The following is a 12,129-nucleotide window of genomic DNA, read 5'->3' as shown; positions in this document are numbered from 1 at the left end:
AAGTTGTAACAAAAACGGTACGATGTTGTGTGGATTACAGAAATATTAATGGCACTACACCAAAGGATGAGTATCCCATGCCCATGGCCGATTTATCCATAGATGCAGTAGCAAAACATAAAGTCCTATCTTTTATGGATGGGAATGCCGGGTACAATCAGATAAAGATGGCTCCAGAAGATATACATAAAACAGCTTTTAGGTGTCCCGGTCATGTGGGGGCATATGAATATCTGGTCATGCCATTCAGGCTCAAGAACGCTGGTGCAACTTACCAGAGGGCAATGAATGCCATCTTTCATGATCTAATTGGCCAGAGCATGGAGGTATACATCGATGACATAGTGGTAAAGTCCAAGACAGAAGAACAGCATCTGGAAGATCTCAGACAGACATTAGCAAGGATGAGGATCCACAAATTGAAGATGAATCCAAAGAAGTGTGCGTTTGGAGTAAGAGCGGGCAACTTCTTGGGATTCCTGGTACATCAAAGAGGCGTAGAAGTGGATAAGAACAAATCTCGGGCAATAATGGAGCCACATTCACCTACCAACAAGGTGCAACTCCAGAGGTTACTGGGCAAAATTAACTTTTTGAGGAGATTCATTGCTAATTTAGCAGGCAAGATCCAGCCGCTGACTCCTTTACTAAGGTTGAAAGATAAAGAGAAATTTGAATGGGGACCACCGCACGAACAGGCCTTTGACAGCATCAAGGCCTATTTAACTTCTCCACCAGTGTTGGTGCCACCTCAAAGGGGAAAACCCTTAAAGCTGTATATTTCTGCCTCTGAAAAGTCAATCGGGAGCTTGCTAGCCCAAAATAATGAAGGCAGGAAGGAGCAGGCAGTGTACTACCTCAGTAGAATTCTGACCGAGGTAGAAACAAGGTATTCCCCGGTAGAGAGATTATGTTTGGCTTTATATTTCACTGCCAGTAAATTAAGGCATTACATGTTACCTTGTCACATGCACATCATCGCCAAGACAGATGTGATAAAGTACATGTTGTCAAAGCCAATGCTCACAGGAAGGATTGGGAAATGGATTCTAGCTTTATCGGAATTCAGTTTTCAGTACGTACCCCAAAGGGCAGTCAAAGGTCAAGCAATTGCCGACTTCCTGACCGAGCATCAAGAATCTTCAAGTGAGGTGATCAATATCCCGGGAAGCTTAGAGGTTACTAACATTTGGATCCCGCCGAGAAAAGATATTTCGGGCAAAGAAGACTGGGTCCAGCAAGAGATAAGAAGAGTAGCTGGTCTCTGGATCACTCCTTGGAAGTTGTATTTTGATGGATCCCACACTCAGAAGGCTTCAGGAGCAGGAATTGTAATTATAAACCCTCAGGGAGTTTATCATTATTATTCATTTCTCTTGGACTACCAAGGGAATACTAATAATCGGGCAGAGTATGAGGCCTTAATTATTGGTCTGGAAATCTTGATGGATCTGGGGGCAGTAGAGGTAGAGGTCTTTGGGGATTCAGAGTTGGTAATAAACTAGTTAAATGGGGAGTTCAAGTGCAGACATATTACCATGGCGGGGTATTACTTGGCAGCTATGCAATTATTGAATTTCTGGGATTCTGAGATATCGGTCAATCATGTTCCCAGGGAATCCAATTTAGCGGCCAACGAGATGGCACAACTAGCCTCAGGAGTGCCAATACAAGAGAGGAAATATGGGGTAGATGTCGAGATCCAAAGAAGAAACCTCCCTTCCATCTTAGAAAGGGGATTCAGTCTGGATATAATGGTGCTAGAGGCCGAGATAGAAGATTGGAGGTCACCTATTATTCATCATTTGAAGGATCCTTCCTCGCCTACAAGCAAGAAGGATAGACAGCAAGCAACCAAGTATGTCTTATGGGCGAAGAACTTGCTAAGGAAAACTCCAGATGGGTTACTGTTGAAATGCTTGGGCCAAGAAGAATCCATGAGGGTAATGGCCGAAGTACATGAAGGAGTATGTGGAGCACATCAGGCTGGAACAAAGATGAGATGGTTGCTTAGGAGGTATGGTTATTTCTGGCCCGACATGGAAAAAGATTGTAAGTCTTATGCCTGAGGGTGTGAAGAATGTCAGAGGCACGGACCTCTCCAGCATGTGCCCTCAGTGCCTTTAAATCCAGTGGTCAAGCCTTGGCCCTTCAAATGATGGGCAATGGACTTCATCGGGCAAATCTATCCAGCTTCTAGCAAAGGGCATACCTTCATAATTGTAGCAACAGATTACTTTACCAAGTGGGTGGAAGCATCAGCAGTAAAATCCATAACTTCAGCCACAGTCAAGAATTTTATCGAGACCAAGATCCTGCACAGATATGGGGTGCCCGAAACTATTGTGACAGATCGTGGACCATCTTTTATTTCAAAAGAAGTTGATGAGTTTGCAAGTAAGTACAAAATAAAGATGATCCAGTCCAGTCCGTACTACCCGCAATCAAATGGCCAGGCACAAGCCAGCAACAAGATCCTGGTCAACTTTATCAAGAGAATGGTGATTGATAGCCCAAAAAAATGGCATGAAAATCTAGGGAACACTTTGTGGGCATACAGAACTTCTAAGAGAGCAGGAACAGGGACAACTCTTTATGCTTTAACTTTCGGGCAAGATGCAGTGCTCCCCGTGGAAATCAATGTGAGTTCTTTAAGAATTCAAAATCAATTTGGATTGCATAGTGAAGAGTATGTCGAAGCCATGTGTCAAGGAATTGAAGACTTGGATGCCGCCCGAATTGAAGCTTTGAACCAGATTCAAGAAGGAAAGTGAGCCGTTGCCCGAGCTTATAACAAAAAGGTGAAAATGAAATCCTTCAAGGAATGAGATTAGTATGGAAGACAGTCCTCCCTCTAGGAGCTCAGCTCAGGGGCTTTGGAAAATGGAGCCCGACATGGGAAGGTCCTTTCATTATTAGTCGCGTTTTGGATAGAGGAAGATACTACTTGGCAGACCTTGAGGGAAACAGGCATAGACATCCCATTAATGTTAGATTCTTAAAGAAATATTGTCCTACGTTGTGGTATGTCAGAGACTGTTATATCGAAGAAGATGCAAGGTAAGGCAAGCTTCGGGATATCAAGGTGCAGTGTATATTTATCAATCATTCAAGAAGATGGAAAGACAAGAGTTACTGAGATATATATATATTTCATTTCGACAAATTGATAAAGTTTACAAAAGGTTCTAAGCCAACGCATTACAGTCAATTCTCTTTCTGGATGCAATGGGATCTTCAGCTGATTTTCCGATGTCTTCATGGATGGAACCCGATTAGATGATCAGGTTGTGCGGCCAACATGGGCCTGGTAGAGGATCCTTAGGCAGGACCATCGCCGTATGTGATGGTCAAGCCCAATTTATCACCGCAACAAGTGGGAAGACGAGCCTGCGAGAGGAAACCGTCTGACCAAGGGTGTTGGAGATAGTGAGATGTTCGACCAAGGGTGTTGGAGACAACAGTCTTTTGAGGAAAGCCCTTTTTTCTCACGAAAATGGAATTTTAGGAAACCCCACTCAAAGCCTAAGGAACCCATTGCTCAGTTTCTGAACGCTCGAAGATGATGGAGGAAAAGGCTGAAGAGGATTTGATGGCTTGACAGAAGTGATTTCGAGCCAGAATTTATAGAGCCCCAGGGGATAGTTCAAAGGTCGTGAGAAGAGCAAGGGGCACGGGGTTGCCTTCATCCTGTCTAGAAAACACGAAGTTCCAAAAGATTGAGATGCACGCATGCGGATATTCACTCAATGATGGCGCCTGGGATTCCAACCTTAGCATTGATTGAAGGGGGCACTGTTTGGATTAAAAGTTAAGTTTGGGCTCAAGAAAGGAGTTGGCCCAAAAGGAGGCCCGAAAGGGAAGATAGCCGAAGCCCAGTCGAAGCCCAGAAGGCAGAAATGGCCTTTTCTGACTTGGTGCAGCTCATGAAGACCACTTGCTTACCTACCCAAAGGCCAAGTGGTATAGACTGATCAGCTACACAGCCCATAAAGTACTTTATGATGGCAGTACATCTAAAAAAGCCGATGAGTCATCACCCTCAAACCGCATTCGGGCAAGGCTGCTGCTACAGGAAGCCAAGCCGAGTTGTCTATATAAGAAGAATGAGAAACCAGGAATAAGGACACTCAATCAAACAAACAAATGCAAGCACAAATTCTGCTCAAAGCCAGATTTGCCTTCAAAACAAAGCTGTAGTCAGCTTTCATCCCTTTCGGGACAAGCCTTCATCCCCCTCGGGATAACCCTCTCTTCAACCCTTTGTAATAGCTCTGCTACCTTGTTCAACCTTGTTGTAGTATCGATTCATCTTTTGTAATCTCTCTCTCTCTATCCCTCTAAGCTTTCAGACCTTTGACAAAACTACAAAGATAGGAACCTGCAAGACGAGCAACCTTACCCGATAAGGTTTAACCTTGCCTGACCTTCTTTGATTTGTTTTTGTCTTTTCAATATGTTGTATACTTCCAGTTATATGCAAGTTATTTCTAGCAATATGACTATTAAAAGGCTTTCTCAGTACTTGAATCCGATTTGAATATATCGTCAGTGTTCAAACCAGATCCAAGTCCTAAGCCCTCGGGCATGTAAATCTGATCAGTTAAAAGTTCTTGGCCTCAAGGCATAAAAAAGAACCTTATGTGGACTTAACCCATCCACGACGGTCCTTGATAAACGAGAAGTCCGAAGTTACTTGGGGCGCAAGTAATCAACCTACCATCTTGTTTTCTTTCTATTATATCATGATTACCATAGAACGCTTGAACATGGAATGAATTCTAATGGAAAGCCTCAAGGCCTACACCTAAGGCCCCACAAAGGCATCTATTTGGATTCATTCCATTCTATAAGAATGAACTATGATGGGAAGCCTCAAGGCCTACACCTAAGGCCCCACGAAGGCACCTATTTGGGTTCATTCTACTTCTTGGACTCGGGTAATCAGAAGTATAATAGTTAGAAAACTCCGGCAATCACAAGAACAAATATGACGTGTTCGAGCACCGGTTTAGTTATTGATGGGAAGCCTCAAGGCCTACACCTAAGGCCCCACAAAGGCACCTGTTATAACTAACACGGTTTCTTGGATACATACATATATGCAACTAAAACGCGATATCCATTTTACATCTGCCATGCTAAAGATAGCAGTGGCACGCCTGAGCACCTAAATGTTAACCTTGATTGTGAGCCTCAAGGCCTACACCTAAGGCCCCACAAAGGCACCTCTCAAAGTTAACGCTGTCCTTCTCTTTCAGACTTGCCCGACGAGCCTTGCCCGAAGAGCCTTGCCCGACGAGACTTGCCCGACAACGCCCGATAGTGAAGCAGAAGCCCGACAGCAACCCTCAACCGGCGCCAACCTCCAGGGGAGCTGTGTGCTCGTCCGCCAGGAAACATCCCCGACGGAAATTCCTGACGTGAACACTTCGCTAGCCTATGTGTGATATCTCATTATGATTGATGTGATATCTCTTCTTTTTTTTTTCTTTTTTTTTTCTTTTTTTTTTTTTTGAACGGGAGTAGTAAGTCAAACTATACTTCCCAAGAAAGGGAAGTATATTCGTTTTGTATTGAGATTTACTCGAGCATATAAATCATGTTCTAATGTTCGTTTTGTTTAACGAAAACTCGAGTATCTGATTTTCTCTTTTCTTTTAACCATCTTAATTTTAGTTCAAGTGATCTGTTTATAGAAATATTTGAAAGGATAGAATCCTAGGAAAAAAAAAAAAAAACTTAACGTGGACCATTAAACAAAGACTCTAACCTAGAATTCAAATCCTCAACTCAAAACTCGAGACCTACACCTTAAACTTCGAACTTGGGACTTGAGAGTTGAGACTCAAAAAATACCTATGAGTATGGACTCCAATATCCTAGAGAACCAAACTTTATACTAGATTCAAACGTGAACCCTGAACTTATGACATGCATGGAACCCAAAGTTAACATTTAACACTTGAACTCCGACCGTGGTATGGCCTTTCGCCAATAAGTTGATTAACTAAATCGCAGAATGAGTTGATTAACTAAATAGCATTACAGAGGAAGTACGGAGAAAATGGGATCGAATATTGATTGTCACAATTATTTTATCCGTTTTGTTAATTATAAATATCTTGAGCTTTTTCTTTCGAATATAACACTAGTAGAAAAAACAGCTTGCGCGACGAACCATATTTCGTCGCACAAGAGGTACTTGCGCGACGGAAAAAAAAAAAGTGTTGTAGTGTAAAAAAGATAGGAAAGGAAACAAAAAAAAAAACAATTCGTCGCACGACAAACAATAGTTGTCGTCGCACAAAGTCATCAAGAAAACGCAAGGTAATTTTTTTGGGGGCGAAAACCTTGCGTGACGAAAAGTGGACCTTTGGGCTACGAAGGTTTTGTCGCGCAAGTTGCTATCAGTTTTCACTCAGACCATTCACTGCAGGTGAATCAGAGGAGTCAATACTGCAATTATTACAAATGTTTGGGCGACAAAGCCTTCCTCGCACAAAAGCCCTAACCTTCCTATAAATATGCGCTTCTGCTGTCCTTATTCTTCACGATTTTGTTCTCCTTATTCCTCACAATTCTGTTCATGCTGGGATGAAGGATACAAACAAGGATCAAACTGTGCGCGCCGCCGACCTGAATGATTTGAGGCAACATTTTGAGTTCGCGCATGCGATTTCTGTAGCCATGCAGAATAATTGTCCTACTGCTAAGTGGTGTTCTTGGAAATATGTGCCCGAGAATGCGAAGAAGGTGGTGATGGATGAATTATATTAGTTAGTATAATGTTGATGGATCAATAATTAATTTTGTGAAATTTTTTGTTATGTGTTGGAATTAATTATTTGTATATATGTGTAACAGTGTAAGTAGACTCTTGATGATGATACGAACGAACAGTTGATGAAGTTGATGGAGGATGCGTTGGAGGGAGGTTACAATCGGTGGTGTTATGAAGTCGAGCGGAATGGATGACCATTGAAATAGTAGTTTAAATTTATGTTTTTTAGGACAATATTTAAATTGAAGGTTTTTTTATAAGTTATGTATTTGGACTTAATTAGGCTTTAATTCATTTTTTCTTTTTAAAATAAATGAATGGATTAAGGTATTAATTATTTTTAGAATAAATATTTAAGGTACTAATTATTTTTAGAAAAAAATATTTAACTGAATATTTGTTTGTAATTATAAAGTTTACGTAAATATAGATATCTATGTTTACGTAAACTTTATAATTACAATCATTCCGTTCGTCGATACATATATTGAGTGACACTATTTTTGTCGCTCAAGAAAACTTTGCGCGACAAACAACAGCTGTAGTCGCGCAAAGTACAGTCAGATTGCGTTCAAACCTTCTCATTTATTACGCATTGACGCGTTTTGCGTGACGAATGGGTTTGTCGCTCAAAGGAATCCTAGTGCTATATAAACATAGTTTCAGAACCCTAGTTTAAAAAAAAAATTGTTTCAAAAGAATGGCCAATTCTAGAGAATGTTCTGGCAAAGAGAAACTTGTAGTGCATTCAGAGAGGATGGAAGCAAGCGCCGTACTTTGAAGACAAAAGTATGGCTGATGCGTATGCTGAATTTAGGTATGACATTGGGAGTTTGGTGCGAAGGGAATGTTCTGCTGAGTTTGAGTCTTGGAAAAAGGTCCTTGAGGAGTTGAAGAAGTCCATGCTGGGGAAGTTATCGGTAAGTTTGTGGTAACTAATGAATAATTATTTTTGTTAAAACGAAATACTTTTTTAAATTACTAATTTATTGTTATTGGCATTAATGTAGGTTCATTGGGATGTTGATAAAACCGATGAGAAGCAGCAGAAGCGGAAGTATGTGGATGGGCTTTTCAAGCAGAGTTTCCGGCAATGGAAGTTTGATGTGTTGCGGGCGGATGAGGATTGAAGTTGAATTGTAATTTTTTTTTTTTTTTGAAATAAGATTTTGTGGACTTTATATTTATTTTTATTAATAAATTTATGTTATGTGGATGAGTATTAATATTTACATTAATTTGTATTTGTATTTGGGATAATAAATTAGTTTTGTTAATTAATTTAATTTTTAATTAGGTTTGATTTTTTTTTATTTATATTAAAATAAAAATGTACATTACATAAAAATAAAATGGAAAAACATAAAAAAATAATTAAAAATATGTATGCAATTTGTTTAAAATAATAAATTATAAAGTAAATGAAAAAAATTGTAACCTTGCACGACTATACATTGTTTGTCGCTCAAAGGGTATTTGCACGACAAAGACGGTGTTCGTCATGCAAAATCAATCGTCCAAAAGTTAACCTTATAATCTGGATTCAGAAGTGTAGAGGCAAACTGTAGTAAAATTGCAGATTTAGCCTCTGCACTCATTCCCTTCGTTTTTCTTCAATCCGACATCTGTCATTTTCATTTTCTCTCAATTTCATCATATAATACTCCCTCCATCTTCTTCTCTAGGTTGATCAAGTTGTCTCGGTGTGTTTGGTAAGCATTTTTTTTGTTAGGGTAAAAGTATTAATGTAAATTCATACTAACGCCATGAATTTCGTTGTTTATAGGGATATTATGTGTGATTAGCGATTGGTAGAGAACGATTGAGAAGGTATCTTCTTCGTTTTATTTTTAAAAAAAAATTAATTAATTAAATTTTGTTGAACTTATGTTGTTATGTTTATAATGTGTTGTGAAATTATATTTATATTAGGGTTTTTATCACAAATAGTCCTTGAAATTAACACATCCAATCAAGGTGGTCCCTGAAATTGAAAATCAATCAATGTAGTCCCTGAATCTTACTATTGAAAATCAATGTGGTCCCTAAATCTTACTATTGAAAATCAATGTGGTCTTTTCGTTAAATTTCCATCAAAACTTCTGTTAATGCTGACATGGCACATGTGGGACCCAATATAATTAAATATTCCCAGCTACTCCAGCTGGTTCTCGCCGAACCATGTCCACCATTGCGAGGTCTAATTGCTCCCTCCGCCTGTAGCGCAGCTGCTACCATGTCCACAACGTTGAGCTTAGTCGTGGTGTTGTTAGGGTCGCCTAAGATTAAGTGAGCACCCTACTCCACTGCACCCTTCCTCCTTCCCTGAACCTTTCCTCTGTCCCCATAAATCCAAATCCATGCACCATTCATTCCTCCCTGCAAATCCAAATTCCTGCACCATCCATCCTTCCCTGCAAATCCAAATCCAAATTCGTGCAAATCCAAACCACCATCATCCAAATTCCTGCAAATCCAAGCAACCACCATCTTTTAAATAAATTTGAAAATGAAAAAAAGAACAGAGGAGATCGAACGATCTCCTTCCCCCTCCGACCCAATATGGTAATCCCTTCCACACACCACCCTGCTCTCCTGATTACTCTCTCTGATTATTCATGTGTTTTTTTGTCTTTGGAAGAACCAAAACATGCAAGAAACCAACCCATGATTTCGACATCTCTCTCTTTCCCTCCTCTTGGTCTCTCAAAGATTGTGTGTTTCTGCAAAACATGGTGGGGAAGATGGTGGCTTGGTGTTTGGGTTGGGTGCTCACAAGAGGAATCAGACCTCGCAATGGTGGACGTGGTTCGGCAAGAACCAGCTAGAGTAGTTGGGAATATTTAATTGTATTGGGTCCCACATGTGCCATATCAGCCATTAGTAGAAGTTTTGATGGAAATTTAACGGAATGACCACATTGATTTTCAGTAGTAATATTCAAGGACTACATTGATTGATTTTTAATTTCAGGGATCACCTTGATTAGGTGTGTCAATTTCAGGGACTATTTGTGATAAAAACCCTTTATATTATGTTGTTAAATTTGTACGTGACGTACAAATATGTGTTCTGATGTACGGAGTTAATTGTAATTAACTTCGTACTTGTTTTTTTTATATATAGTAAAATTTAGTTTCCTGTTCGAGAATTAGTTAGATTTCGCGCATGGATGTGAAAGTATGATTGTGGTCCAATTGATTCTTGAATTATCCCATTATTTGGACAGTTTGGGAATGTACAGTTATGGTGCATAGTTTATGGTTGAAGGATTAGGTTTTGGTGTCATCTCTGTATGTTCTTCTGGTGGCTCATAGGTATTTCTTATCTATGTTGTACATCTGAAGAATTGTACTGAGATGCTGCCGAAATTCATCCACATCGAAATCTAATCTGATGTAGCCATAAATTACGTGGCATAACTATGCATTCCTGAATGGGATAGGACCCTTACCAGAGGCATAAAGTGACACTATCATTTGTATGAAGTTGTTGTGATTGTTGTATTGTTATTGTGGTTGCAAGAATTATGAACAAGACATGGATACAGAACTCGAATAGATGCGCAGACGAATACTTGGATGAAATCGAGGATTTTATTGACTTTGCATGTACACACAACCCGGGTGCAACTAGAATCCAGTGTCCTTGTAGGAGGTGTAACAACACGTTAAGGGAGACTTTTGAAAATGTTCGATTTCATTTAGTAAGGAATGGAATGGTTAAGACCTATAATACTTGGAACCATCATAGGGAACAATTAGACAATGTTTCTTCTTCAAACACCACAAGAGTGGACAATGCTGAACCTATTGTGGATCCTAATGAACAAGTCATGGATATTATAAATTATGCTTTTCCATTTGCATCGACAAACACCAATCAGGAAAGAGAAGATAAAGAGTTCGACGGGAAAACAGAGTATCGCCTCAGACCTAGAGAATGGTCCAGTGATCAGATTTTGGAACAGTTTAACCATTTGGATTTTGCTCTGTTTAAGAAACTAGTGAATAGGACCAGACCTTCTACACATATGAACTAGAAGCACAAGCCTAAGTTTTTTTAGCTCTTGTATTGGTCGAAACTAAAATTGAGACACAACCTCGACGTTATGCATGTTGAGAAAAATGTATTTGACACATTGGTGGGCACCATTCTAGATATCAAGGGCAAGACAAAGGGGTTTATGGATGAATAGGGACAATGATAAAGCCAGAAGGGATCTTGCATTTTTTTCCATGAAAGAATGACAAAAAAGAGTTTTTAAAGCTTGTATCATCTGTAAAGTTTCCCGATGGGTATGCTTCTAATATCACACGTTGCGTGAATGTTGACGAGGGTAGATTTGCTGGACTAAAAAGCCATGACTGCCATGTGTTTATGCGACGCTTACTTCATGTGGGTATTCGACACCTATTGCCGGAAGATATTGTAAAGGTAATCATGTTGTTGTCCAGATTTGTTTCCCAACCAACGACAAGAAAGTTGCGAAAGACAGGCATTAATCAGTTGCACCATGACATTGTCCAAGTCCTATGCAAGTTTGAGATGATATTCCCTCCAGCTTTCTTCACAAGTATGATCCAGGTGATGGTTTAGTTACCCGAATAGGCATTGCTTGCTGTCCTGTCAACTATCGTTGGATGTATCCAATAGAAAGGTATATAATCCACATCATTTGTTTATGCATCATTAACCCACGCTTACTAATTTGTATCATATCGTTTATTTTGGCAGGCTTCTCGGGAAGCTAAAAAAAAAGTGTACGCAACAGGGCGAAACCCGAATATCAATTATAAAGGCTTGGGTTCAATATGAGTTGCTTATTTTTTGTGGAATGTATTTAAAAGATGTGAAGAAGAATTTCAATCGTCCTCAGCGCAATAATGATGGGGGTGTGAGAAAGGAGAAACTTTCTGTTTTTGCCTAATGCGGACGACCCTTTGGAGGTCTTGTACGAGGCAAGTCGTTTTCCAAAAATGACATGGAGGTAGCTCATTGGTTCGTACTGCACAATTGTGACTAGATAATGGCACACCTAAATGAGCATGAAGAGATGATAAAGCGAGAACATCCATCACATATGTATGCCAAGAAACACCAAGAATTATTTCCACAGTGGTTTCTCGAATATGTAAGTTATACATGTTTTGTATTTGTGATACATATTGTAGTATTTAATTTTCTCAAACTAACCGGTGTATGTTTTTGTATAATATTAGGTGAATAAATTGAAAGCATTAAATTCTCCCACTTACAGTGAAAAGTTATATAACTTGGCGTTCGGCCCAATTCTCACTGAATTGTTCTCAGGTTACCATGTTAACGACGTCAAGTTTTTGGGG

Source organism: Malus sylvestris, chromosome 15, assembly GCF_916048215.2.
Source record: "Malus sylvestris chromosome 15, drMalSylv7.2, whole genome shotgun sequence".
NCBI lineage: Eukaryota > Viridiplantae > Streptophyta > Magnoliopsida > Rosales > Rosaceae > Malus > Malus sylvestris.
This window is presented reverse-complemented; position numbering follows the sequence as displayed.